This window comes from Empidonax traillii, unplaced genomic scaffold (genome assembly GCF_003031625.1).
Source record: "Empidonax traillii isolate 1590-97213 ecotype Southwest subspecies unplaced genomic scaffold, ASM303162v1 scaffold171:size1303362, whole genome shotgun sequence".
Taxonomy (NCBI): domain Eukaryota; kingdom Metazoa; phylum Chordata; class Aves; order Passeriformes; family Tyrannidae; genus Empidonax; species Empidonax traillii.
The window spans coordinates 1,179,294-1,207,289 of record NW_020955364.1 but is presented as its reverse complement, the minus strand read 5'-3'; the positions used below and the strand labels follow the sequence as shown (position 1 = coordinate 1,207,289).

Genomic DNA, 27,996 nt, shown 5'->3' with positions numbered 1-27,996 from the left:
GAATCTGCTAACTAATTCTACCTTGGGTAATTATGAATATATGGAATGTTTTAAATTCATGTCAAAATTAATTAGAGCAATAGCAGGTGTCTAAATCTACCTTTTCGTTTTCATTTTTCACACAGATAAATACATGTGTCTTACATGTAAGATTTTAGGGAGACAGAACGTGCAGAAAGCTACAGCTTTCCCCTCAGTAGTGTGAAATTTTAGCATACCTGCACATATCTCTCAACCCTGTTGCCTGTACCCCATAATCACCTTTAGGGGGTGGTGTTACATTCCCATACTCATTGAGACCTCCACACCTTTATCCATACGACCTGGATGTAGAGAAAAGCAGTTGTGGAAACAGCACTTTATGCAGGGTTTGCCAACTCTCCTTTGAGAGCTGGGCCCTTTGACCCACTGACTGATGTGAATCCCATCTGTCAGACATATGTGATTTCATGGCGTTGCTGATCTCATTCCATCCTCCAGCAGAGACTTGATGGTGGAAGGTTGGGTGTTCCCTTAGCTGCATCCCTGCTCCCCAGCCTGCCAGCTTCCCATCATAGTTTTATCTCCAACTAATAGGACTTTTTAATATTCTCCACATCTAGGCAGTTTACGTAACCCTAGTCTGGCTTCCTACTTTGATCTATCCCTGATGAGTGCTAATTACCTATAGAAGTGATATCTGGTGTCAGCTGCTGATGGGTAGGGGAAGCTGTGCGAGCCTTGCGTGCCTCTCATTTTGGATAATTTGCACTGTGTGCAATCTAAGATATTCAGAATCAAGGCCCAATCTTGCATTAATTTCAGCATGTGAGGAGGTGTTTTTTTTCCTCCCATGGTAAAGTGTATGACAGGAACAGGAGTAAAAACTGGGGAAAGAAAGGAAGAGACGCAGATTTTCCCTCACATCAAAGGGAGGATTATTTTTGCATATCTGTTTAAGACATTTTTCACAGTTGCTGCAGTTATTTTTGAGAACCCTTCTGTATTTCCAGGAGTTTGCTTGACTCAGAACGGCTGAAAAGCAGCTTTGGCAGCACGTAGGTTTTGATCCACTCCTCTCACTATAGAGGCTGTCCTCTCCCCATGAAATACTGAACCAACGTGCTCTTGCTCATGGTGAATGACTAACAAGTTGAGTAAGAGAATGATGATGTCTCTCCTCCTGTCACTTCCCATTTATGAAATATTGGATAAATAAATAACCAAAACTATCAATTTTTTTTAAAATCCTTTTCTTATGAACCTTCTGTATGGGGGGTTTTAAACTGATTGCTGACTTCCACAGAAAGATTGAGACTGAACACTGTGAACACTTTATGAAAATATACTGAGCTTCATTTGTTTTGTTTCCTTTAACCCTCACTAATATTTGAGCTGGTAAAAGAGAAGAAACTGAGATTCTTCTAAATGAAATGAATAGATTTTTCTTCTCCTCTATGGAGAACACTTTTGTTTGTTTGGATGTAGGGAGAAGTAAGCATAATAGGAATGTCCTTTTACTTCCAAGATTAAAGCTAATAGTCTCTGCCACTGCAGCAGAGACATGTAAGTTTAAGAAAATAAATCCTGCCATTATCTAACAAAATATTTTCTGAGTAAAACAACCGGTTTTGAACCCTGGGTTTGCCACATGTCAACAAAACCCAGACAGGTGACTTGAAAGAGTCTCATTTTAACAAGCCCAATTTAAAGAGCTCATCCAGTTAGTGTCATATTTATTTGTTGGTCTGTCCCAGCAAATGCAGATTTCTGTGCTTTCAGGTTAACAAAGGCACTGTTTGTCTCATTTGTGATTTATAGACAATAACTATAGCATTAAAAATCAAGCAATAAATTTCTGCAGGATATGGCTAGTGAAAAGAAATCTGATTTTAGCTACTGCCTTTGTCCTCACCATAAAGCTACTAATTCTCCCATCCCAGTGCATGAGTTCTGCCACTGAAATTCACTATCAGCAGAAGCATGTCTCATAGCAAACTTACCCTGTTGATGCAGTTAAGTACAAAATCAAGCTGATTGCCTGTCTTTGTGTCATTTGTTATCTCTTGCCAGTTCAGTGCAATGTATTGCCTTAGTCATAATTTGTGCGAATCACATGTGTGAGAAAAGCATTCTGTAGATCACGTTGCAAAAGTGATGAGTTACCAAAACTTGAGTTTCAAGCCAGAAGGCAAATCAAGCAACAGTGTCGCCTGTGCTGGCAGATCAGCTGCTTCAGTCAAAGAAAGAGGGAGAGAGAAAAAAGCAGTGGTCCCTCCCAGGACAAATAGACACCCTCCTGGCCTCCCTTCCTCTTCTGCGCCTTATCTCCAACAAAACCCTGATGGCTTCTCCCAGGTTTTCTCAAGTCTCTGAAATGCCTCAAGCTTGCTTTGAGATAATTATATAAGAACAGAGTGAACATTTATTCATGAAATACAGTGGACTTATGTAATGCATCTTTGTCCCAGCAAGTCTTTCCTCCCTGGGATTAATGCTATTTTCAATTACATTAAAGGAATCAATTATTTCTACTTCTTTTTAGGTAAAACTTTAGAATGAATTTGATGTCTCTTTCTTGCATCAGTAGCAATCATTAAATAGGATGGTACCTTTTAGTTGCTGAATATTCTGCTTTCAGCTTAGTCACATTTTAAGACATCTGTAAGCACGTGCTCAGGTGTTTTTCTCAAATGAGGACCAGCGGTTAGAATTTCACAGGACTGATGCTTTAGGATCCTAATACTTCACTGAAGAGGAAGACTTCATGGAACAATTGCTTTCTAGATAAGCTGCCTTGCCATTCACAATTATTTTTCTCATATTTTAAATGTGTGTTGAATAATTAAACTTTAATCAGTTAGAGTGATGCTAAAAAACTATTAATATATATCTAAAGGGGACTCGATGGGATGAATTTACAAAAATAGTCCTGAACTATTTTTCTTTTTTTTTTTTATGAATAATGAAATTATCTAAGTTACCTTTGACAAGCTTCTAAACTAGTATATGGATCAGGAGTGTACAAGTGGACAGCAAAAATGCAAACTATAAATCTGTCTTAGAAGCAAATGACCTTAATGTTTGTGGATCATCACAACATGTTTATCCAGGTCTTTCTCCTACAACATGGACTCAGTCTAGTGAACCTTCAGCTTCCAAATTCAAAGCTAAAAGTGTTCAGGGATATTCCAACTTCATTTCACTCTCAAGGATTAGAAACAGTGCATGGGAGACATATGGATGCAGTATGTGAAATACAGAATCTAATAAAAACTAAACCCACATTTGGGGAATAATGACAGCTGGGCTTGTGGCACCGATGTCTTTCTGGCCTCTATAAGTTGGAAATTTCCCCCCGATTCTTTCAGTTTGTCCTTTTTTATTTCATTCCTGAAAATCTGGATTCTATTCTCAAGAGATCAAAAAGCTCAGGTTTAGTTGTCCCCTTGAGCACTGGCTTTAACAAGCTGCAAGACCACCCTCTTCAAGCAATCCTTGCTCGTGTGTCAAAGCCTCCAACAATACCCAACGTGCTGCCAGCTATAAAGAAACTCCCCCCTTGTCCCAGTGATGGCAAACCATTGGCACCATCAGAGATCTGTTCTGGCACCAACCACTTGTATTTACTGCAAGATTTTTAGCCATGCATTTAGTCTAGACATCACAGAGGTCCACTGTTGCTAATTTTGGGCACAGACTCCCTGTTTCCTATTCCCTATAGGGATATATGCAAAGAAATACCAGGAGAAAACAGCAGTGCAGGATCTAAAAGGGGCCTCTTTTGGAGTCTTAAATATTTTTATTTAAAAATATATAGAAAACATACTTGATACTCAGTTTACAATACAGGAAAATTTACTCTACCAGCTTGTCTGGCATCTTCTTGCTGATAGCACTGACTTTTCAGAGGTGGGACATTTTTGAATCAGGTTCCAATGGGCATTTTATTAATTGACTTCTACTGACTTCAATTCTAATTTCTAGGCAGTGTCCAAGAATCTGGTCTTACTCTACTCTGTAGCACTGCTCATAAGATTGCTTGATTTTCAGTTTAACAGTTCACTGAAAAATCATCTCAGGAAATCATTCTCTACTCTTTCTGAATTTCTGCATATGAATTTCACGGTTGTTCTCTTAGAAGATTTAGCACAAAAGATTTTATGCTTAAGCCTTATCCTTCATAAATATCCTATACATTAAATTAGTATATAAAAGCAAATATGCTAACTGCATTAAAAATTAACCTTTTCCCAGTGCTGCTTCATGTATCTTTCTAGTTAGTGGCATTTTTTTAAAAAATAATGATGTTTTAAAACTAAGAGCTTCATCCAATTTAGTGTAAGTTCTGCCACAGACCATTCTCCATAGTAGAGGAGTGTAACATATGACTAGTATGCACTATTTTGGCCAAAAAGCAAAGAGAAAGTTTATTCTGACTAATTGTAAAAAGATTTTATGTCCTGTCTATCCAAATACTTCCTGAGTGTTGGAAGGCTACACAGCTTTTCTTCATTTATGTTGATCACATCTACTCCAATAAGTTTTGTTAGCTCTTTTTTTCCATTTCTGCCTCCCTCACCAGCAGGGTAAGTGAAGAATGAGAATTAGGGGTCAAATTTGAGGATGTTAGGTCTAGTCTAAATAACACTGAGTTTGATGGAAAATGTCTCTTGACTTCAAAGATGATTATATTGGGCTCTGTTATATAAAATGTCTGTGATGAATCTGGAAAATTAACCTACTTCCACATAAAACCCTGCTCAATTTAAGCTCTCATAAAATAATTACAGCACTACCACTACTATATGTCTTCATTAAAATAGTTGAGAAGATCAAATATTATTGTCATAATTTTCAAAGTAGTAAAAGATTTCCTGTCTAGAAATAAAATGCCTTCTAAGAAAATCTGGATGCTTACAGTTTTGACTTCTCTGCCTTCAGTCCTTAGCCAATTATTAATCAAGATCCTTTTTCTCTGTGGTCACTTAACTCAGTGTCAGTTTGTGTGAACAGAACATGCTATTCATCAATCCTGCAGTAACAACCAGTGTGTAACCCTGGGCTCTTCAGCCACATACAAACGTTTGGCTGACCATGACAAAACAGCATCCTTCATTGAGAATTAAAGGGTTGCAAAAAGCTGTTTCACTACTTTATAGTTATCAATCAAGCACAGTTGAATGTGAGCTAATAAACATGACACATTCTTTATGCTGCCTGCATGGAGCAACAGTAATAGCTGAGAAGGAAGGAATGGTGATTCCACAACTTTCCTGTGCAGCCTGCTGCAATGCTTTTTGGGAGGGACCTTAAGAGTAGGAAGTATAGTGCAAGGATGAGTTATCGTGGCTCACCTGCAACGACTGACCCAATACATGGTCAGCATAGGGACTTAGCACACAACTAGCCGGTAAAGTCCAAAGAATTAAGGAAGCACAACTGTTGGAGTTTGCAGAAAAGCTCACTTCAGGGTGGTATATACTATAATACTTACACACACAGGCAAAAACAATAAACTCTGATGACTTCCCATCACTTCAGCTTTACCTCCCATTCCTATAACCAACTTTCATGCACCTTTGAGTTCCAGGAGTCTAGAAAGAGGCATTTTTTCAGTAATTTTTCAGGGTCCCTCAATTCAGAGCCAATTGTACCCTTCTGAGTTATTGCTAGTGAGGGGGGAGGACCCCAAATACTCCATGCCCAAGGACTTTTCAATGTGTTAGCTTGCTTTCTATCTCTAGATTTTTTCTGATGGGCATCAATGCTTTGACATATTATTTACCTTGGTCTGCCAGATGGAGACTTGTGTGACTGTGAAAACCCTGGGAATCTTAAAAATAAGAAATTAAAACACTATCTTTATTGGAGTAACAGAGATTAAAATGAGATGCTGACAAATTCATCAGCTCTCCTCTAGGCGAGGCAATCATACAGAAGCAAACTGAAAAAAAAAAAACCCAAAACCAAAAAGCAAACAAAAAAGCATATTCACCAGCCTTTCATGAGGGCAAAGAGCAAAGTATTTGGCATACTGATTGACTCTATCAATCTGCTTTCTATGTGCCTACCAAATCACTGTAAATATTGGCCTCCTGCTAACAGACAAACAGTGGGTCAATGCTGAAAAGCAGATAATATTGGTTTTGAGGTCAAATTTGAATATCCTTATTTTTCTGGCTGCAAAAAGGTCACAGAGGTCAAACAGCAATTATTACACTGCTTTTGGCAACTGTGATTGGAGAAAGGTGGGGGGGGTAGTCCATACTGATTCAAAGTAGGGTTGGTTCTGAATGCTAATGTCATAACTAAGCACACCTTGATTTTGAGTAAATTTGGGTTGTGCCAAACACATTTTCTGCCTCAAGAGCAGCACTGTCTATCCAGCAAGCTCATTTATAAGCTGACAGGGAAGAAGAAGCAGTGGTACAGAAAAGCGCAATACTTTTGGAATATTTTTTTCAAAAAAAAAAAAAATTAGAAAGAAGACCTTCACTCACAAGGGGAGGAAGCTTGCCAGCTCCTCCCCTCTCTCCCTTCTTCCTTGAGCATATTAATATTTTATCACTTCTCATTTACCGGCTGACCTGGCTCATATGTTTTTGACACACTAGAAATGGAACTTTCCTCAGTGGAACAGGAACAGCTTTAGAGGAGTCTGCTAGAGGCCAGAAAAGGAGCTTTAGTCTGTGATGGGGGAAGGATGACACCACTGAAGAAAAAAACAATGTGAATAATTCATGCAGCACTTTCAGATGTCATGTCGATCCTGAACTAGCCTGAATGCAGAGTTAGCTTTGCATTCATAATGTTCCATTAGCTGCTACAGAGATGAACAAAGCAAAGTAATTAAGTTGGGTGTAATGTTGTTTTAACACCACTCGTTGGTTGTATTGCCATGCAAAGACAGTGACTACAAAGGACTTTGGTTTCTTCCATGAGAGTTTCATTTCAAAATCACTCCTCACCTGGGGGAATAGTTACTGGAGAGTGACTTCAGCCTCCCATGCCCAGCTCATAAAATATGAGTATCTGCAGGTGAGTATCTGAGTCACTGCAAAAAAAAGCTCAAAAAATCCTTTGCAGGTAAATGCTAAGCAACTCTCTCTCATTGCATGCCACAGCAGTTCAGTTCAGACTGAATCAAGTTAGAGAGACCAGTAGAGTCCTAGTACCATCACTGCTTAAAAAAAGAGGTTTTACTAAAAGGTACAACTCAACCAAGTCCAATCAGCCAGAACCCCATTGTGCAAGTTCACTGGGCCTGGACATGAGGAGTTGAGCCCTCTCAGACCCTAATGGTTCCTGCTACCCAGAGGGAAAGCCTGGAAGGCAGATTTTAACTGAAAAAAAATTCAGCCAAACTTAGGATAAAAATTTCCCCACAGAGTTTTGACTCATTCATCCTAGTTGAGACTACTTTTAATGGTGAACATTTTAATCTGGAACATTTTGTGACCTTTGCAAAGAATATATTTGTAAAGAACTGTGTTTTTTTCCCCATTCCTGCAGAGCTTATCCTGCCTCTGCTTAGTTGTTAGCATATCACCCAGGTTTTATATGACTGTTTTAATATTCAACTGACACAACACTCTTATCACAGGATACATTAGTCCCTGTTCTGTCTCTCACTGTCTCTGAAATGAAAAGCACTGTTTTGTCTACTTTTAAAGAGATAAATCACGCAGGTTTGCATGAGTTGTAGACTCTGGTGAATTAATTTTCAAGGAATCAGATACTGCATTAAGTAACACATGTTAAAGAGGATCTCTGATTTTTGATGTTTCCTGTAAGGTGAGATGGACAGGTGAGGCTTACTCATTTGACACCTGCCACAGTGCTCTCCCTGATGCGTTCTTTCATCCTGTTGGCTGAAGTGCAGAGGAGGTTGATAAGCTCTTACTGCCTCTGAGGCAACGAACCTAGTGGGTTTAGCTCCAGTCATAGAAAATTATCACTGCAGTTACAGAGGTCATGAGTTCAGACCTTGTGGATGATTCAGCCCAAAGCAAGTTGTCATGTGAGCCAATCTTATAACCTGAGTGGGTTGTAAAGTGGACTGGAACAGGGCCTGGTTATTTACTCTCTTGTACAGTGTGCCATTAAATATGAAAAATTTCCTGAAATGTCATGCCAGTTCCTGTGACTGTTTTACAGCACTGCTGCAAGATTAACTGTGTAAAACTCAAGGCATTTGTGCCCAAAGAATATACACATAAAATATTTTCCAAGGAGAGAAGTAAGTAATTTGTTCAGGTCCATGCTCAGCTCCACTTTAACATTAAATAGCATAGCTAGACCAAGCATCTGAAGGGTTCTGACCTGATTCAAACTTATGATTGTAAGAGAAGGATTCACTCCAGTGAGCATACAAAGGGCAAACAGCTGTATAGAGCAAAGAGAAGCATGGTCAACACACACAAAGGAAAGCTATGAGTTCTTATGGAATCATGGGTTGGAAGACACCTTAAAGATCCTCTCATTCCAACCCCCCTGCCATGGGCAGGGGCACCTTCGACGAGACCAGGTTGCTCAAAGCTCCATCCAACCTGGCCTTGAACACTTCAAGAAATGAGGCATCCACAACTTTTCTTTTATGTACTATATTTTATTCCCATAAATCTCATAGAGCTTAGTGAAAGAAGACTTAATGAAGGAAGAATGACTAATACCATTAATCACATTTTTCAAGTGGATAAACTGAAGCTACAATTTCATATGAGCTAGTATTCGTGGTTGTCAGGGACAGTCCCAGGGTGATTATGTATTTCTAAAGAGTTTATATGGATGATGGAGGAACGTATATGGCAACGGCACCACCTCAGGGACACTGAAACAGAAATCCAGATGATGTGTGAGTCACGACAGGGATGGAGACATGGGTTTTGGGGAGAGGGTGTGGGCAGAAATGGTGTACTGAATTGACCAAAGCTAATTCAGATCCATATAACCTCATTTCAATTTCTATATGAACAATTTGGTGTCTTCTCACTGAACCCTTATAGTTAAGAGTATAGTTTTGTTACAAAGGCAATGTCCAGGCTGTCAAGGGTACTGTTGCCTACTGACATCATCTACAGATTAGCTTTGTGACCACCCTACCAACATTTATACCTTCTGAAAATCTGCCTCAGAAAAAAGGTATTTATTCCACTTCTGAATTTCATAGCTCTTTTGTATATTTCAAGGAATTGCTTAGACAGGAGTGCAGTCTGTCACATTAATTTCAGACCCAGCCACCTCCCACCTGAAATCAATGTTGAATTTCCATAAATTTCAAATAGAAATCAGAACTATGCTCAAGTAACAGGCATCTGCTTTATAATTACATAAACAGTATATACAGCTCCATTAGACCTGTTGGTAAAAAAACCCCAAACCAATATAGGAGGAGGAGGTCGTGTTGAATCTGAAGCAATTGATCTTTCTTTTCATGTGCTAGAGTGGTTTATGCACTGAAGCAAGAGGCAGTGAGGTGTTTTGGAACAAGTAGGTTTGTTTTCCCAATTTTTCATTTACAGTCAGAAGAGGAATCTTAATGGAAACCGCACACCAGGAGTAACTATGCTTTACTTATATTTGGGAGTGGAAAACAGTGATGCATGTCAAGTGCCTCTTCAAATGATCATGCCCTCCAAAGTCTGGAGTTTATTTTATAGGTGGTAGAAAATTCACTAGAGGGATTTATGTGACATCTGAGAAGATAGAAAAATGGGTGAATGGAAAAAATGCAAAATACAAACAGTGCAGCAGTTTTATGGGCAAAGTCTGTTGCCTGCTCTTTGATATCTGGGTTTTTTTTCAAGAAGGTTACTTGACTGCTTGAACATTCTTAAGTGTCTGATTTTTATTCCCTGTTATTCTCATGAGCACTGCAGAAGGAACTACTCCTTTTTTGTCCCAGATACTTTAGCTGATATTGGACTTTCTAGATTTAAAATTGAAAATGCAGGTGGGGCTGAGTACAGTCATTTTTATATATATATATTTCTCATGGTCCTGTGGTTCAATATCCACCTTTCTTCTGGCATACTCATGCTACATGAGTAAAATAAATATAACTTGTTTCAAAATCTGGTCTCTGAAAACATCAGTGGTTATCCATACAGAAGCAGATCTTATATCTCTCGAACATGAACAAATTGTACCAGACACTCTCCTGATAGGTGTCCTCCTGCCCCACAGATCTTCCCTATTGTTCCACATCTCTTGGAAAACTCCTTCTTTATGACTGTGCCTTGAAGTGCTATATCAGAGACAAAAAGCCACGTAACTGTCCACTCCCAAAGCGGCAGGTTCTGCTTCCTTTTCTAGCACAGTCCTTAACACAGATGAGCACTGACAACAATGGCTACAGAGGAAACTGTACTGACTCTTCTAAACCATAGGGTTATTCTAAACCATAGGGATACACTAACAGTGTAGATCCAACAAAATCAGCAAATATGAGATTGTGCTTCCCACACCTGCCAATTCAGGGAACTCTTCATGTAAAAAGAGTGGTTTAACAGAAGACCTCAGTTTAGTATGAAGATAGCCAAACCAGCTGTGTGAATGAGCTGGATACTAGAACAAATAGAAGCACCAATGTTGATACTTGACAAGTTTATTTAGAATTTTTACTTCAGCAATGAAGTTTTGCCCCGTGAAAGCTGTGAGAGAAGCCTTTTCCCACCAATCTGCTCAGTAAAACCCTTACCGCCTTCACTAAGTGAGACCAATAATTCTGATTTCCATGATGTATCCAGTCCCTCCTTTCAAGCAGTGGCCAATAGTAGATGTCTTTTGGAAAACATTAAACAAGATGACTGTATGATGATCCTTTTCCCAAAGTGCTCTTTTGGCCTTCAGGAAATTGTGGTTGAGAGATTTTCTGTGCCAGAGGTATATTTCTGCGTTTAATAGCTCTCCATGGGCTTGTCAGCATTGCCAGGGTTTACTCATGACTCCCAAGAAGACTTAGAATATATTCTCATGTGGGTATTTTGAGATGTAACCACACAGTACACTCAATTGATTGTAATAATAAGTTAACACCCTTCAGGGACTGCACTTCCTACTTCCAACAAACAAGGAGAGGGAGGAAATATAATCTGAATCTGATCACATCAGTCATCCATGGGTTCTCTGTTGTTTTCAGCAGCAGGAATAGCCATCAGGTTGTTGTTTGACTGCAGTTCTGCTGTGGTTTCCCCAGTCCCTGTTAAGACTGACAAATTGCACTGCACAAGCACCACCGTGTTTGGCCAAGCAAGGTATTTCTAAGATGAGAGCTGTGAGACAGACAGGTGGAAAGCAAGGGGTATGTCCTGGCTTTGACCTGGAGTTGGAGAGGTGAGAGTAATGAAATTATCATTCTGGCAAGGAGCACTCTAATCTCTCTGAAATGCTAGTGTTTAACTAATGTAGTAACTGAATAGGGGTGGAATTCTAAACAAATCTTATATAATGTTGTTTTTTAAATTTGACCACAACGTCGATAAGAAAGTTGTTTGTTCATGAGGCAGCATAAAATCAGCAATAGCAAACAAATAATGGCAATTAGGGGTAAGTCATGCAAAAGTAAGTCCAAGAAAAATAAGGTATTGATGCTTCTCTATTGACATTTACCAGCACTTCATTTTCTCTCTAATATCTGTTTCCAAGTGAGACATCATTTCAAAGCAGTTCATTCAGGGTGGATGAAATATTTGGTTATTATAACACTTGTTTTGCTTACTCTTCAGTGATAGCTGTCATCCATTGAGATCTACCTATCTGTACTCTTTTTCTTCATTAGTAAGAAGCATTTGAATTGCTGCAAGGATATTCACTGAAGGTTTAACAAGGTAATTTATTTGTGCTATAGAGCCCCCGGTGGTCCAGGGGAAAATTCACTGCACTGTCACTGCAGAGACCCGGGTTCGATTCCCGGTCGGGGCCACTCCCCGGGCAGATGGAGCTCGTTAGCCCTGTAAGGCAATCCATCTACGTCCTGAGGACCTCGCTGCCACCGTCCAAGCGTGCTTGGCCCCGGCAGATGAACCTCAGGATTAAAGGGTGGGCTCAGTTCCGCGCACACTGTGTCTCACCTAAAAAATCCAATGCGCAGGCTGGAAGGTGGAAAGACCTTCCCCGGTTCTTCGTTCGCGAAGAAGACTGGCCAGTTCCATACTGACTTGACAGTTGTTCAAAGTCAGACAAGCCTTCTCAGGGATAAGAGGAACAGTCTGTCCAGTCTTTCTATGTCTTACTTACAGCACTCCCTTTGTAAAGCTACTCATGCTACCAAAGATGCAGATCCTTAGATAACCCTGGTCTTACAGCTAAAGAGATGAAAGAGAGAAGATTCTTGAACAAAGATCAGTACAGCCAGGGGGAACACTATAATTCACCCAAAGCAGCTTTCTTCTTCTTTGATTCCAAGTCAGTTCTGTTATTTTAGGAACTTGGGGATGTAAGTCTTTTTCTCTCTGGTATTTTCATATAATTCTGCAACATTTCTTCAACAAAATTGTGCCACATGCATCTGCTAAAGGATTTTCAGCCATTTAACTTTCCGTAATTCACATACTTTTTCTCATTTTTGAATGATATACAATATAGAATTGTAGAGTGTCCCTGGTGGTGCAGTGGCTAAACCACAGCGTTGTCAACGCTGAGATCTGGCTTCGATTCCCGGTTAGGACACTCCCCGGGCAGATGGAGCTCGCTAGCCCTGTAAGGCAATCCATCTACGTCCTGAGGACCTCGCTGCCACCGTCCAAGCGTGCTTGGCCCCGGCAGATGAACCTAAGGATTAAAGGGTGGGCTCAGTTCCGCGCACACTGTGTCTCACCTAAAAAATCCAATGCGCAGGCTGGAAGGTGGAAAGACCTTCCCCGGTTCTTCGTTCGCGAAGAGACTGGCCATTATGTATTCATTATAACTTCTGTAACAGTAATGAGCAGGTTTTGAATGAGAGGGATTGAAAGCTTTTTAAGAAAACAACAGATGTAGTCATGTGCTTTGAGAAAAACCCAGTTTCTTTGGTTCAAATTAGAAAACAAAAACCAGAATATTTTATCCTTTTTTGAGCTTTTTCAGTTTCACTGAAAAAAAAATCTTAGTAAAGCACAAAGAACAGGACGAACAGTTAAATAGCAATCTGGAACTTTAATTTTACTTGCATTTAAATAAATGGAAAACAATTTTAATTAGTTTGGATTGAAATGTGTCTCTGAAACAAGAACAATTTTTGTCTCGCAGAGAGATCTATCCATGACACCTACCTTTGTTTTTCAAATACATCTTCGTTTTTATGCTTGTACTTTAGACTATGCAAACAAACTCACGAGCTGAGGCCTAACCTTAAGCACAACCAAAATATACATAAATCCAGGTCAGCAGTTTATCAGAACAGCAGTGTAATCATGGTCACATCCTCTACTTTGTGGTTTGCAGTGTGAGGAGCAACAGAGCTATTTGCAGCTGAGGAAGGATTTAGGTGCACAGGCTGAGAGCAACTGCTGCTTATTCTCTGGCTGGCAGCAGGAACATCAAATCCAAGCCTACTCCTCGCAGCCAGAGCCAAGTGCCCCTCATTTGTTGCCCTTCCTCTACATGGCAGCCCAGGCTTAACCAGGATTTGGATCACCATTTTCAAGATAGCAAATTTCAGCTCTGGAGTCTGAGAAACCTTGAGCTGGTGGTGCTAAAACCTTCTTACTGCCGGAATTGCTCTGCAGATCCCGTGGATGAACTGCATTTTTTACTATTAACGAACACTTAGATGGTGTTATCTATTTTCATCAGGCTACCAAATAAATTTTTTCTCTTCCATTTAGCAGTCTCAACAAGTGCTTTTACCATGAATATCCACATATGCAACTGCATATTAGTTCTTGTGAAATACACACAGCAGGAACTGCATACCCAGCTTCCCTGGGAAAGCTTCAAGGTTTGTACCGTGACACGAAGTGTCAAAGTGGAAGCTACTCTCCCATGAGAACCCCAGCTAAGTGAATACCAGTATCCCAGGTAGAAAAGACTGTGTGCAATTACCAAGCCTCCATCCCTTCCAACCAGCATAAAAAGCTCTCTTAGAAAGATTACATCAGTTGCTTCACATCTTGAAGTTGCAAGGAGCTATGTGTTCAGTAATAAACTTGTAGCGTTTGTGGCAATTGCCCTTCCTTCCAACCCCCCCACAATATGTGGGCTTCTACTAACTAATCATATCAAACCAAGGTTAGACAGATTGATTTTCAAAGAGCAAAGAAAAACATGAAACAGAAATCAAAAAGAGTAAAAAGGTGCTACAAAGAAATTGCCTTCTAAAATATCCATGTTTTTTCTCTTGAAAGAAGCTTATTTTGCTTGCTGCTCTTCTAAGGCATGTAACACATTAATCTTCAAATTCCCATATGAAAGATGAAAATGGGCCATAAAAGGTTTTACTTTAGGAGACCAATTTTCTTTTAAATTGCTCAGGAAAAGCAGATCTCATCAAATAGAAGAATAGACGAGAGCAAACAAATAAAGGAAAACATTAATAAAGGCCTCTAGTTTACAATACAATGTGTATAATGAATAGTGAAGACTAAAAAAAGTAGTATTGGACGGGTATTTAGACTTTCATACAAAGGTGTTTTTAGAAAGTTTATTCTGATCTGATACATGAAAAGTTCAGAGACAATCCAGTGTCCTTAGGATATGTATCTCTAAGAAACAAAACTTGGGTAAGGTAAACAAGATCTGAGACACACAGTTGTCTCTTAGATGCTTTTTATCTGTCTGAGGCTTTGGTCTTCTTACCAACAAACTTTGCTTTCTGTTCAAATCTCACTCTTCAGCAGCCAAGGGTGTTTTGTAGGCTGTTACTATAAGAGGGAATCTCATTCTCCAACATCATCTCAGCATGTGAATATGAAAAGACAACTGTTCCAAGCTTTCCCAGATCTTATTTTGTCCCAGTAGAATGAAATTCACTGATTTGAGACTTGTCTTTAGACTTAGTAGCTGATAGATATTTAAACATTTCAAAAAGTAGAAAAGACCTGGCTTATTAAGTAATTGCAAATACTCCCACTGGCTTTAATGATCTTTGAATAGAGCTATAATTTTTACTTGAGATTAAAAGCTTGATCATATCTAGTTGGAAATAGATGAAATATCTTGCAATGCAGAGTGATGATTCTTCATTTCTACATTTGAAAAGATATTCAAATGTGAACTCTTCAAATTAGAAGGCATTTTTAAAAATATAATGGGCAGAGAAGAAAAGTGTATGCTGTCAATCAAGATTGCTCTGTGGAAAAGAGATCTTGTCACATAAAACCTAATTTGTTCTTTTACAAGGATGCACGACTGGATGATAAAATATCTCTCAAGCTGTAATATTCTTGGAATAGGGTACAACTAAACTAGTGTAGGGGTGTGGGAAAGAACTGATCATCCCTTTGTTTCCCCCAGTTGTACTTGTTATTAATACATGATGTTACTTTTTTTTTTTAAGTGTTTGAAATAGAATTGTCTCAAAGTCTGATTAAACATCAGAACCTAGGAAGAATACAATATATGAACAAAGAAGTGACTGACAAATCCTAAAAGAGATCCTAAAAGGCTGATTATCTGGGAATGATTCTTCCTCAGAATTGTGCTGTTGTAGATGTTTCATAAAGGAGTATCAGGGAAGTGAAAAGTCATTTTTAAGTATGGATAAAGCCTGGTATCCTGTTAAACAAAGCTGAGGGCAAGACTATTATTCAGAGGACCATAGCATCATTTAGTTATCATCTGGCTATTCAAATAACTTCAAAAAACTCTTCTACAGAATGGTATGTTATGATATTATGGAAAATAGGATTCCCAAAAAAGGGTTTAGGAGTCATATTCAAGAAACTAATTAGTGTAACTGCTCAAGATCATAGGAAGTCTATCTAAGATTTTCACAAATGCTTCTTGAACTATGTAAGTTATAGCTGAAGGTGATGTAGAGAGAAGAAAAAAATAATATTTCACTTCTTGAAATCCAGTTCTCCTTTTCCATTATTCTTGGCTTATCTAAACAGAGGAATAAAGAGTAAAAAGCAGTGAATGAATTTAGGATTTGTAAGCTCACTTTTTGCAGTATGCTGAGTTAAATCCTGCAATACCTTTCTTACAGAAAGCAGACCTACATTGTGTAAAAGACCCCCAAATCAAACCTATCCTGACCTGTATATCCAGATCATATAGCAAAGTGTTTTACAGGGATACAACCTCAAGTCTCAGAAGCAACTGCAATGTCCTGCCTAGAGGGACTATCTCAGAGCTGCAGTTTCTACAGTCAGAGTGTGGAAAACAGTGTGCAGGGGAAGGCTGCTTAATCTGGAAAAGTTATCAAGCCAGATATAGTCTAGTGATAAATGAGTAAAAATGTTTGCTTAAATAATGGAGGTAACTAATCACTTAATTAATTGTCTAGAGCCATGGTGACCTCTCTACTTCTTGAGGACTCCGGATCAAATTATGAGCCTGTAACTAATTTATTGGGCAGTGCTAAAACCTCTGGCATATGCCTGAGTAGGAAGACTTGGCTAGTATACCACTATGTCTGTAAAAATATGGAATTCATGGAATTCTTCTGAGCATCAATTCCCAGCATGGATTCACTCATGTTTCACAATCTGACCCATTGGGGTCAGGAGGAGCAGGGCACGGTGAGCTTGGAGACACCACTCCATGGTGGAGGCAGTGCAGGAGGCATGATACTGGTTTCTAGTTGTTATCTCATGAGGAAGTTGATCTTCCTGTAAATTGCTGAGAGTTATGCAAAGCACTTGAACATATGGACACAGCTCACAGACATGGATGGAAAACATTTTAGCTGTAAAATTCAAAATTTCGAAAAGCCAAGAAATAGTTTGGATTCAAATGAGGGAAAAGTGAATATCTTTTTCTCCCTCATGTAAAATAAAAATAAATAAATTAAAGAAATAAAACACACACCACACAACACCATGCCAAACCAACCTGTTTATCTGTTCTGGGCTTCTTTTATGGCAAAAGAAATCACATTTTTCTCATGAAAATGTATCCTATGTCCAAAATAGAGGAACTATGAACAGAATTTTTCCTCCAGCCCAAGAAGTGGTGATTCATCTAAGAGATAAAGCCAAACAAGCTTAAGAGTGGGGTGTTTTTTCACTCCCTATGTGCTTATGTATGTAAAAAGGAAGGCATACATGCATAGCTTCTTTGCAAGCTATGTATTTATATCCAAAACAGGTATTCTGGCTGCGTCTTCCTGTGAAGTTCCCGAGGCTTTAGGATGTGTTCAGCAGAAACTACTCTTTACCCATAATAATTCAGGTACTACCACTCCTGTACTCGAGAGGAGCACAGCCTTTTAGCAGCAACGTTAAACACAATACAGACAGGTACATTGTAATAGCTTCTGTTGTGAGAGGGAGCTTTATTTCATCTAGAAGCTTTTGGCTGATGGCTACACTCACTGACACTTAATCATCCTTTTACCTCTGTGCTAAGTTACAGCAGGCAGAAGTCTTCACATAGCAGGTATCTCAAGCAAAGTCTGCATGTATTTGGCATTATCCGATGGCGCCACGTACCTGTGAGGCTTTTTAATTTCAGGTGCAAATGGTGTGGCAAGATAAAGCCAGCTACATTCCTTCCTTTAGTGGGAATGGTATCTCACCCTGCTGTGGTACCTCCTCTCATGTTGCCTCACATATGCTGAGAAATCCAACAGATTCCACAGCAGTTTTGTAATTTGTCCTCTGAAAATGTCATCTAGAAGCTGTGGGATCAGTCATGCTTAACACGAAAAGTACTCTCAATAGCATGGAAAGAGCTAGAAGCTAAAATTTCTTTTTTATAGTTTGACCTTAGAAAATGCTGACCTCTTGTATCTGTCCATTTTGACTGACAAATAAGTGGCAAGTTGGGATAAAGTCCAAAGTTCGGAATGAACAAGTGTATTGGCAGAAACATCCATGGAAACTATGTATTTAAGAAAGTATTAAAAAAAAACAAAACCAACAAAATAAACAAAACACACACAAAAAAAAATTGCCAAGAGGGAATTTAAAATATATTGTCCTCAAAATATGGATTGTATTCAAACAAGTAAGGAGCAGATACATGCTGTATAACTTGGTACCAGTCATGGATAAATCCGAGAAGTCAGCAAACTGATTCTAAGGAAGGAAAAAAAAAAAAGGCTGTGAAAAGTACAAATACCTTAGTGATTATCAGAGGTTATTCAGCCTCCAAAGATTTATTTGTTGTTTTTGCTCTGGATGCTTCAAATGTTACTTCTGGAAAATTAATTTGTTTCTTAGTCCTTGCTTGAGAGACTCAGGTAGTGATGGCAGATACCTGAGATCTTGCAGATCTGTAGAGAGCTTTTATTGTCAGAGTTACAATATCTCATCCTATTATTTCTAAAATTAATTCCTGAATTAACAGACTGCAGAGTGAGTGAAGGCTCAAACATAAATGTTCTGCCTATAACATGGACTGCCAGATTTGTCATTAACAGTCAACTCAAATATTCATTGAAAAATGTGCCCTGTTTTGGTTTGGCACATGAATGGAGCTTGGGATATAACAAACAAGCCTCTTAAGTTAACTTGTTTGCCACAGTTTCCCATCAGTAATTCTTAAATGGCTGAGCAGAAGGCAGGACAATTGTCTCAACCAGTACAAAGACACAATGGGCTGATTTATACATTGAACATGAGAGGGAGAAACCCAGTTCACAAGTATTGCTGTAGAGCTCTCCTGGTTATCAACACTGCAATACACAGCAGCAGGCCGTGCAGGAGGAATTTTCTTCAAACCTACACACCCTCTGGGCTCCACATATTTTAGGACTCTATCAAATGAGTCTGGGAATGAACAGCTTTGATTTTTCATCCAGCTAGGGACAGAGGGATAAATTAGCCTGAATGGGATGCTCCCACTTTTCATAAACCTGACATATCTCCTGGTCATGGAAAGAAGCCCTGACGAAACCTCCCAGCTACAAAATAGGCCTGGCAATGATTTGTGAGGGATTAGGGCAAAACTGAGAAAGGTCATCACTCAGTCTCCTGGGTCAATAGGCAGATGCTTCTTCAGCTAACTGTGCTTTGCTCATCCCCAAGATGTTGTTTTAACTGAGCAATGTCCCAGGTGAAGGCTTGGGAGTAAATAAACTTACGCTGCAAAATTCAAAAGGTGCAGAAATAGGTCTTTGTGCCTCACAGACCTCTAATTCCCTGTTCTTCCTTTATTCCCACTGGCTCTGACCCTGTTTTGCTTTATTGTGGTGGACAGAAAGAATTGGCAGCTTTTGTCTCCAGCTCTTCTCTTCTGCATGAAAGCCATGACTTCGTTTTGTTTATTTTTCCACTCTTTTCATGTGTTGCCTGTAGCCTCAAGCATGCACAGAGATGCAGCATCCTCAGCAAGGAGTTCTGCAGCACCTCACTGAATTGTTCCACCCTGCCAACTTTCCTCCAATTTTCACCCTCTCTTCCCACATCTTCTTAGTGGATCACACCCAACAAATAGCTGCTGCTCACCTCACCGTGGCTACAGTCATCATTCAAGCCGAGCTCGGTGGTGAGGTGCAGCAAAGTCTGCTCTAATTAACAAAGACAAACAAGGACTATGTTGCAGTGTGAAGATGTGCAAGGACTAGTTAGATACAAGAAAAAAAACGGTTTTTTTTTTGCCAAAAACCTTAACGTGAACTGCCAAGAACTGTGGAGCATTGAAACTTTACTGCCATTATCTGTGTGAGGAACATTGGCTTTGACCTGCCTTTTCCAATATTAACATAATTCTATGTGTGAGTGTATCATTAAAATGCACAACAAAAAGAAATTCTTCGCTTCCTGTTGTCCCTTGCTGGGAAGGAACAAACTGAACAATCCAATGGCATATGTTTGTCACTTTGCTTCATGCGCTGCTGGAATGTTTTCAGATACTCTGCTGTATCCTCTCAATTAGGATCTCTGTATAAATGATTTTTTTGGACAGAACTGTGACATCTCAAATTATGTATGAATTATATCAAGCCAAGCAAATGTGACATCCACTAGAGTAAACATGTACCAATCTTCAACAAATATATGTGTTTTGTGCAATGCTTTCATCTGGTTAAATTGCTGATGAATGGCTAAGCTATGCCTTGATTCTTGATAGTGATGCTGTTCATATTATCTGAGTACCCATGATTGGGAAGTGGCTTTTTTAGATATAATGTATATCTGACACAGATGGTGCATATAATACTCTTAAGTGGCCTTGCTGAAATGGGCTGGATTGCTGACAACTGACAAGACCAGTCTGAGATTGGTCAAAATCTGGAAGCAACTTTGTGAGAAAAAAAACTTTACAATTTCAAAGTTCTTTTTCTTCTGAAGGATTTGTATCTCTTTCACTTATAAGATTAATTTTTCGTTGTTCTTGCTTTCAGTACTTTTCCTGAACGTTTTACATCATGGTTTAAGGGCATTTTCCAATGATGCCAATTGTATCAAATTAAGTATTTAATTTAAAACGTCTCCTTAATTTGTTTCTTGTCAGATGTCATTACATCCTTCTGACAAAAAGAAAAAAAAAAAAATCCATCCTTTCACTTCAAAACTCTCCAATCAGCATTATGACATCTTGAAAATCTCTAATCCGTTTCATGGGGATTAGGACCAGAAGCAGCATTTTTACAGTCGACTTCCTCAATGTGCCCGAGTTAACTGTAATCCTTTCCCAAACCAGAAGGTGGCAAGCACTCTCAAAGTATGAGCCCGATCGAAACAAGACAGTTTCTCTTCCGAGAAAATCTCAGCCACCATTGTCCTCAGGTCAGCCATGGGTTTCCCAGCCGGTGATCTGTGTTTTACAGCGTCCAGTAAATCATAGCAGGGCAGGACTAAAAAGGGAAGCGTGGAAGAGATTTAAACATATCTTCTATTGTAACTCAAGCAAAGAACTCTGAGACTAAAGTAGAAAATAATTACGCAGAAAATAAAACTGACCGGAAAAAAATGAAATTTCCTCTCCTTGTAAAGGAAGGGCTCCATAGAGGTTGGGCTGGCTGCCAAGTGTGGCCAAAGAGGAGCCACGGAGCACCTTGAGCTAAACCGGCCCCACAGTAAATATGGATTAATCTTACAAAATACTAAATAGTGTTTTGTGTGGATTTTCCCAGAAAGAAACTAGCCCCAAACCTTATTTAACGATTTTCACTGTTCTTCAGCAAAAGCTGCACACTCCTTCTCCTAATCTGTCAGTCTTAGAAAATGGAGCAATTTGTGTGTGAAAACAACAATAGCGGAAAGCTAGTGTGTTCTGGGGTGCCAAGTTGGAGGCATTGTTAGGAAGCTGCCTCCCCACCATGTTCTTCTCAAGCATTTTAGTTAAATCTCAGTCTGTAACTTAGCTGGGGGTAAGCAGTCATCCAGGACATACTACAGAGGAGTGCCTGAGTGATGAATTAATACACCTTGAGAAGTCTGTTATACAAGGAAGCCAATAGACCCTCCATGTTAGTATTGCTTATGTCATGACTTAATTTTAGCAGTTGGCCTGAAGGCTTCGTGTCAGTAGGATTATTTTTCTGACAGTCTTTTTTAAAAACTATAATATTTTATGAATTGGTGGATAAGAAAGTTTTCAAATAAAGGACATAATTTCTGAGCTTCTTTTTCAAATCCTGAAGGCCTCAAAGCATGAGAAGGCAGCACAGTCTTCAGATGCCCATGAGAGTTGACAGGAGCTGATGACTTGAAAGCAGTGAGGATACAATCCTCTTTGACACTAATCCTGGGCTGAAAGCAAGAGAGAGCTCCTGATGTTGTTCATGCCCTTAATTATACATTGCGACAGGGCAGGTGGCTGCAGTGCTGAAAAATCAAATTCATCTGTACCACCCCATGCCAGGTACTTTATGTAAACGTGATCTCTGCCCCTTCCACTTCTTCATGAAAGCATGAGGAAAAAAAAAGGATCAGAAGAAGATGCCAGAGAGGTGGGAGGATAATATCTCTACCATCATGGCAGGCCATGGCGCCAGCTTTCCCTTCTCTCGACCATTGGGGAAAGAGCATTGCTTGGGCTTTTTCAAAGGTATTCCAATAAAGATACAAATTCAATCACTGCAGATGTAAATGGATTTCAGAAAAGACAGTGATCCCATATGAATTCGAGCTGTACTCAGAGCAAACACACAGAGCCCTGTGTAGGATTTGCTGTCTCTAGGGGACCCAGGCATGCCTGTCTTGTATATTTAACCACCAAATGTGTCCAGAAACAAAAACTGGCCAATCTCACTAGCATATTTCATATGAAGTGGCTTCATAGCCCTGAGCACCTTCTCTTCACAGCTCTGCCGGTAGAGACCTGCTCTGCCCCGGAGAATAATAATGATAGCGTATTTCCCTCCTCATCCTCAGGTTACCTTGCCCCAAGCTGTAAGCCCAGTGCTGTTTGCACTTGAGACTCTGAGCTCAGCAGTGAAAAGCCCTGTGTTTACTGAGCCTCTCATTCCAGGGAGTTCAGAGTCCAAAGTCCTTCTGCTCCCTGCAAAATTCATGCTGACCTATGGAGCTGGTAACAAATCCACCGGCTGCAGGAGGAAGGGGGTGGGATAACATCGAACATAATGCCAAGGGATAAAGAGCACTCACAGAGGAAAGCTGATGCATAAAGAGGAAGTTTGAGGCAAATAGGTTTTAATTAGAGTAGCATTCAGCCCTTTGGATATTTGCTGAATACTAAGCCAGATTTAACAAGGCATTTCCTTGCCAACCATTGCATACATTAAAGATTGCACAGAATGAGGAAAGATATCCTGAGGGAATCTTGAGAAGAAGAGACCTAAATCAGAGTTTAAAAGGTCAACTGTATCTTTTACCCTGCTTACAAGTATCCACCAGGGCAGAAGAATGTTATTGCCCACTTGCTGCAGCTTCTGCTCACTTCTGCCAGCTCATCTTATTATCCCATTTTTAGTAGAGGTCACTGCAAAATAGCATACCTGAATAAGTGCTGCCTTCTGAGTTGGATTCAAAGCAAGGACCCAGAAAGCCAAGAAACAGAGCAAGGAGCGATTTAAATTGGACCTGTAAGTGATGCGTCCTGCAAAAATCAGGGGGAGGCTGAAAAGTGAAATCTGCAAAGATTTCCTGATGTTTTTAGGGAAAGATATCCTACTCTTTTCTCCCAGTACTAATATCTGTCCTGCTCTTTCACACCAACAAAAATGGACTAATGCTAAATGCCTGGTGCTTTTATTTTGGAAGTGCTGTGTTAGCTCAGCACTGTGCTGGTACCACACAAAGCAACACCTTCCCAAAGCAAAGGACACTAACTTTTCCTTCTGAAGGGATGATAAAGCCCTAGGAACACAGTGGAGGACTTGTCCATGGCACAGGGAGCTTGCTGCGTGGAAGAACAAAGCAGAACTGCACATCCAATATCTGCTTTAGGGGACCCAGGCAAACCCTCTCAGATGAATAGAAATTTCACCTAAAAATGGGTTTCCAGAGCAACTGAAGGTGTTTTGTTGAACATGTCATGTGGTGTGTTTTGGGGGTGAGGAAGGGGCAGGAAGGAACAATTGGCAGGGGCATGATCACATCCTATGTCAACTTTCTCAAACTGGAACTTTTCCTATTTGTTTCTTTGCCATCTAAATGGCATTTTTACCCCATTAAAAATTAAGGCAGATTTTAATATTAAAATAAATGTTTTTAAAAGTGAAAACAGAGCAGGTTTGCCCAGATTAAAAATGCATACATGCACTTTTTTCCTCCCTTGCTCCATTTCTCTAAATTCTTCCAGAACAACACAAACAAAATTCCTCCTCTCACTCTTCAGTCTTCTGACTCTTTTACAAGAGCTTAACTTATTTAGCCCTATGTTTATGCTTAAAGATGCATCTGACCCTTTTTCAAAGTGTTAGTACCACAATATAGGCTGACAATGTACTGGGGCTTTTCTGAGACTGAGCACTGTAACTTTCATACCTTAAAGCATCTTCTGCCTTAGATTTTTCAAAGAATAAAAAAAATCTATTGTTATTTTATGAGGTCAAAAGCAGTCCTTCTTAAGGCTCTTTGAAAGTTTGACTATATTTTATTTCTGACTATTGAAAATGGTGGACTTTCTTTTGATATTTTCAGGGAAGAGATTGAAAACTAAAAAAAAGGGTTGAGGAATATAAACCTTAATGTGCATAAAAATGGGGCAGGGAGTGAATGCAATGAAAATTCACACTCTAGTTGGCCTCTCCTCCTCTGTAGCCCGGGCTGAAACTGCCCCTGTGACTACTGTCTTTGGCAGCTGTTCGGTGAATCGCAGCTGAAGATACTCTTAGGAACCTATGGGAATCAAACCTGCCAAGTTTCTCATAGCTCTGCTTGATACAATCTCATCTTTATTTAATGCTTTCTTTCCCTCTCTGTGGCTTGGTGCAGCTCTCCTCTGTAATTGCCATTAAGATGTGCAGGCGAGAAGCGTCGTGTACTTGGGAGAAGAGCAAACCTCCCCACCTCCCTGTCATCCTGCACAGATGAGAGATTCAGACTGGAACGAAGTCCCAAGAAGACAGTCAGAAGTGATCTGAGTGAGAAGGGAGGGGCTGCAGCAGACGAGGTAGTCACTGCTTATTTCTAGTTCTTGCCCCAAGAGAAGGCACAATTCAACCATGGCACTGAGAAAACTATCGAGTTTCCAAAGCCCAAGGAAATCTGGAGGTAACAGGACAACAGCCTGTCAGGGAGTTTTCAGAACAAAGAGGCCCGAAGTCGTGGTCTCTCCCAACTCTGTGTCCATGTTTTCCCCTCTCCAGCTCATCTCTGCTTGGAAAACTTGTGTAATCTTTTTTGTAATACCATCTTACTACTCAAATTGCTGTTCAGGCAGTATCAATATTGCATTGAGTTCTCATTAACTTTTGGGTGAAATGTGCATGTTTCTGGCTCCAGTAAGAAAATAGATGTTATTTCCCTGTTCTACAGATGTCCCTATTTGTCACTACATTCTCAAGTATGACCCTGGAAGTCGGACTTCATTACAGCAACATCCCCCAGTCCAGAGGGAAATTAACTAAAAAAAGGATTTATTTCTTTTTTTTTTTTTCAAAAGCAAACAAGCAAACAACAACAAAATGCATCTTGGCAATGTAATTGAAAGAAACTCATCACTTTTAATGAAAGTTAAAGTGATTGTATTCTAAGCAAGTTAATTATATCACTGTATTATTTCTGCCTGACAGATTAATTTCATTTATAGTCAGTGGGGAGGTAGCCCTCACTAGAAGTCCATTGCAAAGCTTTTCATTGATTTTTAATGGACTTTGAGTTGGGTCTTTGGCCAGTTTTGCCTTTATGCCTCTCTGGTGCTGAGCCATGAAAAAAGCAGAGACTTTAGTCCAAAGTTTAGTGCATTTTTTTCAGAAGGAAAATGATCTGCAGTGGTGGGTATTAATACTGCAAAGTGAATTAATTCCCCTTTTGACAAATTCAAAATAGTAAGAGGTGTAATAATGACCTGCTGAAATGGGTTTTCATAGGAAAAAGTAGTTTTCTTCCTTGCTCAAAACACTATTTTAATACTCTCATTTGCAAAAGATCATTTTTTCACCATTTTTTCCACTTAAAAATCATTGTAAAAGTTTTGACAGAGAATAAAGAGTAGTGTCTTCACAGCTAAGTGCTAATTTTCACTTTCAAAGTAGCATTCCCTCCATTTGTGTTACTTAAAAGTGACGATGTTACTTTCAAAGAGAAAGCATCTTGTCCATCATTTTCTGACTATTTTCAAGCTTTTTACCTCTTAAGGAATTGTTCTATAACTAAAGAAAGCCGAAAAAGTTTCACTTACTCATTTATTTCCCCGAGGTAAAAAAGGCCTACTTTCTGCTCAAAAAGTTTGAATGGAGATCTTTTCTTCTAAAATCTCTTTGGGGAATTTTTTTCTTCTCTGATGGGTATTAGATGCAAACTTCTTCATCTTCTTCATAAAGCACTGAATCAAAGATCTTCCCAGTTGAATGATGTGGGTAATGTGCTTACTGGCTGTCATTCTTCATGGTCCACATGATGACTGTAGTCAAGGGTGTAGTCTTGAGACAGTCAACTCCATCTGGGCCCTTCTGGCCAGATATTCAGTTCTTCAGCTGCTCAGCAAGACTTGAGATGCCTTCAGATTAAATCAGAGTTGTTTAATCTACAGGGTTTTATACAATATTTGCTTTGACCCATGGTTGAAATCTGTACATCCAGAGACCATATCCTATAAAAACATGTAAGGCAGTAATGAACACCAGAGAATTATCCATGTACAGAGGTGGGATTTGCAGAAGAGTTGCCCTGGGATGTTCAAAATTGTGCTTCAAGTTCATTTTGGGTTTCTTTAATACTCAAGGATGGGAATTTTCCTGACCCTCTTTCCTTTTTATGGCAAGTGTAAAAAGCAGGAAGTTTCTTGTTTGTCTTTGTGGAGTTGCTGAAAGTATAAAAAAATTAAATTCTGCAGTTTCCATAACAGGAGGCAATGGTTCATAGAGTTGAACATCGGGTCTAAACCCCTCAGAATTTTAGGCTTCAGCCTCAAATGCATCTGTGTGATTGTTTACATGTTTAGAGAAAGCAATGTCAAATATCATGTAGCTTAAATGTTCACTGACTGAAAGATGCTCAGGCTCAACAAGGTTTAAAGTTCTCTGTGCTGCTGTAAAAAGTTCTGCAGCACCTCACAGTTTTCTGTGATGAGGGTTTGTCCTATTGTTGCTGTTCTGACTTTCTATTCCACCTGTCCATCCTGGCCTGGCTCAGCAGGTCGCTGAGTGGGGCTCACTCCCTGTCCCAGAAGTGGCTGCAAGTCATTGGTTGGTATTTAAGTGCAAAATACACAACTATAAGGGATGTGCTCTCACTGAAATTTCAAGTCCATTCATTCCACACTTTGGTTTCCTATTTTTAATTCATACTGAAGAGAATCAAGGTCGAATCCATTTGACATTCCAAGGTCTTGTCTCAGAGAGAAAGGAGTATCTGCTTTCTTGTTCTTGATCTGCTGGAAGAGAAATCTCTTGAGAATAGGTACCTCAGGAGAGTGAGAATCTCAAAGGCAGACTAGTCTGTAAAATGACAGCTAGCAAAAACACCCTGGAGGTGTTTTAGAGGCATCTGGATCTGGCAGTGGCTGATATGGTTTAGTAGTTTAAGGTTTACAATGATAGTGTTGGGTTGAGAGCTGGACTTGGTGATTTTGAAGATCTCTTCCAACCTTGATGAATCTATGATTCCATGAAAAGGTGCAGTGGAGTAGTCCATTGAAAGAAAAGTCTGTGCAGCTCCTGATGTGACCAGGAAGGCTCCTTCAGGCTCTGTGAGATGAGGACCGAGGAAGACCCCAACCCAAGTCAGGGCCCATAGCCTATGGCCTCTGGAGAATCAGATAAGTCACTGATGTACAATGACAGCCACCAGACTGTGTGTCTTGCACATGTTGTAAAACTGTGAGCGTAGTCCTCACTGTGACCAAAATCATCTTACCCCACAATTCACATGGGATCACACTGATGCCCATGATTTAGTCCCCACAACTAGGCAGCCACAGTAGCTACAAGACAGATAGCCAGAAGAGAGTCACAGTGAACTATTTAATATTTCTACAGCATGTTCATATTCATCTTACTCATAAGATATGGCTAATTTTTCACATGGGAGCAAAGAAAATGTGTTCATTTGTTTACTACATTTATAAAGTTTTATGGATGTGTTCCATATTCAGTATTTTTTATGTCTGAACTTCCCCTCACATGGGTATTTGCACAGGATTTCAGTACTTTTATGATGGTGTAGAAAAAGGAGTATATCAGTGTGGTGCCAAGTCTGGAAAAGAGATGAATGTGGGGAAGGAGGTGCTGCATGAGAGAGATCTTATTAAATCTTGTGTGACATATGAAAGGTTTGCCTTTGGCAAAACACAGACTAGGAGGTGTTTATAGTTTCTTAACAGGAAGCTGGTTTAAGACAAAGCAAGGAATATACT

General features: G+C 39.6%; 1 long non-coding RNA gene across 2 annotated transcripts in view; it reads left to right on the top strand.

The window, feature by feature from the left end:
* LOC114058416 overlaps window positions 1-27,393 on the top strand; it is a 64,115-nt gene extending 36,722 nt beyond the window's left edge. Inside the window, exon 4 of one of the 2 annotated variants that reach the window (XR_003571448.1) lies at window positions 26,778-27,393. This is a non-coding gene — a long non-coding RNA (uncharacterized LOC114058416). Of the gene's footprint in view, window positions 1-26,774 lie in introns of both variants that reach the window. The other variant, XR_003571447.1, reaches the window with a different exon arrangement.
* Window positions 27,394-27,996: the final 603 nt, after the last annotated feature.